Source organism: Echinops telfairi, unplaced genomic scaffold, assembly GCF_000313985.2.
Source record: "Echinops telfairi isolate 266 unplaced genomic scaffold, ASM31398v2 ScPeMD7_7469;HRSCAF=8507_1, whole genome shotgun sequence".
Lineage (NCBI taxonomy): Eukaryota > Metazoa > Chordata > Mammalia > Afrosoricida > Tenrecidae > Echinops > Echinops telfairi.
This window is the reverse complement of record NW_022111373.1, coordinates 49,529,280-49,534,067: the sequence shown is the minus strand read 5'-3', so window position 1 is coordinate 49,534,067 and position 4,788 is coordinate 49,529,280. Positions and strand designations below refer to the sequence as shown.

Sequence of the window (4,788 nt, the reverse complement as noted above, 5' to 3'; positions counted from 1 at the left end):
GACTTTCCTTTTGTCCCATTATCATGCTCAGTCTTCATTTGGGTTTCCGTGATTCCTCTTCATTACATTACCCTTGATCACACCCTACAAGGTCTCCTATACCCTCTTTACCACTGATTTGGATCACTTGTTGTTCCCTTGTCCCTGGGTTTGAAACAAATTACCCCCAATGGTTTGTCTTGTTGAATGAATGCTGCTGTGTTAAGGACTATTTTCAGAGGATGGATTCAGAAGGCTGAGTGGCCTACTATTTTTCCCTTATGTGTGCACATCAGAAAGTATTTAATCCACTGTTTTCAAATGGGGGGTGTCCCTTGACAGATGGAAGATTAGAGACAGGAGGTAGAAAGTAACTCAATTAGAAGGTACCAATGTGAAAGGACTCTCTATGACTTACCATGTCTAAATGTGCTTCACAAATGAGATCTTTTTAAGAAATGAATTAGTTGCACTCATAAGTGTCCCTCTCCCCAAAAGGGAGGAAACTGTGGGAGGTAAATGAAATCCTGGCAAGTGGTAAAATCTACAGTTCAGAGAGTGGGTGCTGGGTCTGGCATCCTCAGACACTGATGGTGAGCTTTGCCCATTTCTCCTACTGACAGAAGGGTAGGCAGTTTAGACTCATTTCCTCTGAATGATTGAGACCTTAAAACTTTCCATGGCTTCACTGGTGAGCCTGATGAAAGGGATCTGCATCATAAGCAGTTTGTGTCCAAGCTGGATCCAGGCAAAGCCAAAGTCTATGCCCAGAGCCAGGGAACACCATCCATTGAAAGGAAAGGACCACACAGTTATGGTGCTTGCAGTTTTATTGCTAAAACTGCCTGCATAAGGGGGACAGATTGTGAAAAGCATGGAGATTTATTGCTGGGCACTCAAAAGTGTGAGAAGTAGACAATTCAATCCTAGTTTAGATCTATCCTCTTTAAAAACTCTGGGGGAGAAAACCTATCTTGTAATTTAATCACGTGAGAAATGCAGTCTCCAGAGATGGATCTAGATGCTGACTATTTCAGGAAGGTAGTGGTGCTTTTAGATAGTATGATAGAGTTTGTGAGACAGCCATTCACATCCATTTTTCTTCCAGTCCCTAAAGAAAATACTATCTCATGCCTAGAAATGGAGGAACATGAGCTCGTCTGTGCTTTTGGCTATTGGCTGTTCAACTTTAGGTTTAAGAAGCCTCTTAAATAGTGTAAGAAGCTGATGGAGGAAGATGGACAAAGAAGCTAAGGCTTTCAAACAGAAAAAAAAAGAGTATAAGCAACTTAAGAAGTGGAAAGTGACGTCCCTAGGGAAAGACTCCTTTGGGCACATTTGGAATTTACATTTTGTCAAAAAATAATCTGTCTTTTATGATGGAGTCAATGATGACCCTTGATTCCACTCTTGTTTAAACATCTGGATTCCCTGCTATCTGTTTCCACCTATAGATAGAATGGTGTGTTTTCTTGGAGTCCTGAACATTAAAGAAATGTATTTCTGTAAAACAGAAGGGCTTATACAATGGTTAATTGCACGAGCTCCTCTTAGTAGTAACCAGAAATGTCGTTCTTTGGCACTCTCAATCTGGATGACTCTGAAGCAGAAGGTCTGGGAGCACAGCTTTACCCAGGGATTCGGTAGGATAAGTCACCCTTTGTATCAGATCCCTTAAAATATAAACAGGGTGCTGATTTCAAGGAGGCACTGATTTAGGAGGAGTAATTAATGTTGGTTAGGAATACATGGACTAAACATTTCTTGCTGCTTTTGATTCAACACCTACATTAAAAAAAAAGTCCCTGGAAATATACTTTAACTCACAAATATTACTTACATAAAGACTACGTCCTTTGCCATCATTTCACATTTCTAACAACTGTTAGAAATTGTTAAATAACCTTAACGCCATTTAAGGATACATATGTCAGCAGCACCTCTCTTTGTCCCCAAGTTCTTGATCCCTCCCATCCATCATTTCTGTCCACCTGGAATGCAAATGAAATCAACAGAGAAGGGGTGGTGGCGGTGAGGTGGGGGACAGGGTGCCTGCCTGTGTACCAGCTGGGCCTGCAGGGAGGGTGCCGAGCTGCAGCTTTGGGCTGTGGGTCTGCGAGCAGACAAGAGAGGGACACTGGCAGGCATTCACGTTGCTACAGGGTTGGAGATGTGTTGTTTGTGCACTTGGTGGTGGTGGTGGTGGTGGTTGAATGTACACATCCCTGGGTCTAGAGGGGATGGATCCCTTCCCTGGCTAAAAAGCCTGACCCAATCAGCTCAGGCTGTAGTTTGCAATGGCACAAAGCTAGTGGAGCAAGCTTGGATGGCCGCTGCCAGGGTGAGATTCGTACAATGAAGCCACCTCCCAAAGGCCTCTGGGGCCTGAGGGGCACTGGGTCATTGAAGCTTCACATAATGCCGATCTTGTTTTTGGTTTTTTTTTCCAGGGGAGAATGAGAACACAGTCTCCCACTACCACAAATTGTGCAGTCAAGTTTCCCACATTTGGGGAAATCGCAGTGCTCAGCACAGCCGGAGTGCAATGGATAAGCCTCTCCCTGGGAAAACCACCTTTGTGATCATGGTATCTCCCCGGCCAGGTAAGTATGCCGATCTTGTTTTATGTTGGCGTGGTCTTTGGAACCTAACCATTTCTTTGTTTAATTGTATTCGACTAAAATTACAACCATACAATTTAATGGTTTGAATGTATTTTAAAAAGTTGTATAATCATCGCCACAATCAATTTTAGAACATTTTCTTCATTTTTTTAAAACTCATTGTTATCAGCTTCCCATTTCTCTCCAGACTTCCCCTGCCCTAACTCTGGGAAACTATCAATCCAGTTACTGTCTCTATGAATTACCTGGCCTAGATTTCATATTAAAAAATCATACCAAAACCGCCCCCCAAAACAAAAAATGAAACAAAACAAACAAAAAAACCCTTCAATAGCAATAACAGAATACAATATAGAAAAAAACCTTCAATCCAAAAGGAAGCAGAAAATAGCCGAAACAAGAGCAAATTTTAAATGGGTCAAAAAGGAGAACAAATAATAAGATGTAAAAATTTAACCTCACGATATCGGCATTCATTCACTTTCTGAATTAATTCAGGCTAGCCACATGCCTGGGTAATAGTCAGCAAATAGAATGGAAGCTAAATATCTGTGGGGCTCTGGAAGTAGATGTTGTCCTGTGTATGCAAGATGCTGGCTCTCTTTGCCTTCCTGCTTGCCTCAGTTCTTAGTCTGGTGGTGGCGTTGGCAGCCCGTGTGGCGTGCTTATGCTTGGAGCTGTCATGCCCTGCCTTGTTCCTACCAAACTTGGATCCATGGGACTCTGAGCCCATCTAGATCTCTCCTCTTCCCATTGCTCTTTCATGCTGCATCTGCTGACAGTTTCATGAGTGTTGAGAGGGCTCCAGGTGGCATCTGATCTGTGGACTTGAGTTGAAGTGGGCTTGGCCACTTCCTTGCTATCAAGTTACATATATAAATATAACTATATATAAATATATTTATATATATGTGTCTGATTTTGTTACTTTAGAAAATCAAGTCTAATACACTATTCTTTCTCAACATAACCTTCATATAGGTTTGGATACTTCTGAAAGTTGTGTTTCCACCTCCCTATACTTTTCCTTGAGCAAAAAATCAGAGAAACTGAATTTTTGGAGAACAATGAAGCATCAGGGTGGAAGACTTATTAACAGCCTGTAATATGCAGATGACACAACTTTGCTTGTTGTAAGTGAGGAGGACTTGAAGCCCTTAGAGGTGAAGATCAAGGATTGAAGCCTTCAGTGTGGATTACAACTCAGTGTAAAGAAAAAACGAATCCTCACAATTGGACCAGTTGTGAGGTAACAGAGCAAAGACTGAAGTTGGTGTCTTGAGCACCTTGTGACAGCTCCACAGACAGAGCTTAGGAACCAGTCAGCGTGTGCACCAGGGCAGCCACCTTTCAGTCTCCAGTCTTCGCACAGTGACCAGGCCAGGTTCTTTCATGAGTATATCACACTCTATAAGCCAAACAGTCTTTTAACCAATTGATTCCAATGGGCATTTACACATATCAATAGCAAGTTAAGTAAAAACCAGGCAAGATTTACTGGCAAGAGCAAGGAGAGTGCGAGTTCTCTTTTATTGCTGCAGTCAAGAAGCTCCACCCCGCTGGTCTCTTAGCTGTAGCCATAGATGTGGTCATGGGTGTTCAGTCCAACAAGGGTGCAACCACAAGTGTTTAGTCCAATAGCCTTGGATTTGGGCAGTCTTTCTGTTATTTACTTTTTTATTCTCGGTGGCCTTCTTGTCAGCCTTTTTATTGTCCATGGTGACTCCATTTGTAAAGGCTCTATTAAGTTGCCAAAGATTTAATCTTGCTTGGATAACCAATGCCCATGGAAACGAAAGTCAAGCAATGAAACGACATTGTAAATCTCCTGCACAAGTCTTCATTTTAAATGTTGAAAGATGAGGATGTTACTTGACCCAAGCCATGGTATTTTCGGTCTTCTCATTTGCATGAGAAAGTTGGACCTTGGGAGGAAGATCAAAGAACAACCAATGCATTTGAATTATGAGGCTGAAAAATAGTATGGAAAAGACCATGGGCTGGCAAAACAAAAGAAAAAAAAAACCTGTCATAGAAGAACTACAGTCAGAATACTCCTTAGAGGCCAGGATGGCAAGATTCATCTTACATACTTTGGACGTGTTTTCAGGAGACACGAGTCCCTGGAGAAGGAATCATGCTTCATAAACAGGGAAAAAGAGGAAGATTTTCGACAAGACGGATT

At 42.0% G+C, this 4,788-nt stretch overlaps 1 non-coding gene across 1 annotated transcript; it reads right to left on the bottom strand.

Moving 5' to 3' along the window:
• Positions 1-2,428: 2,428 nt before the first annotated feature.
• On the bottom strand, positions 2,429-2,590 carry LOC115873938. The gene has a single exon (XR_004048706.1). It is a non-coding gene; the product is annotated as a U1 spliceosomal RNA (small nuclear RNA).
• Positions 2,591-4,788: the final 2,198 nt, after the last annotated feature.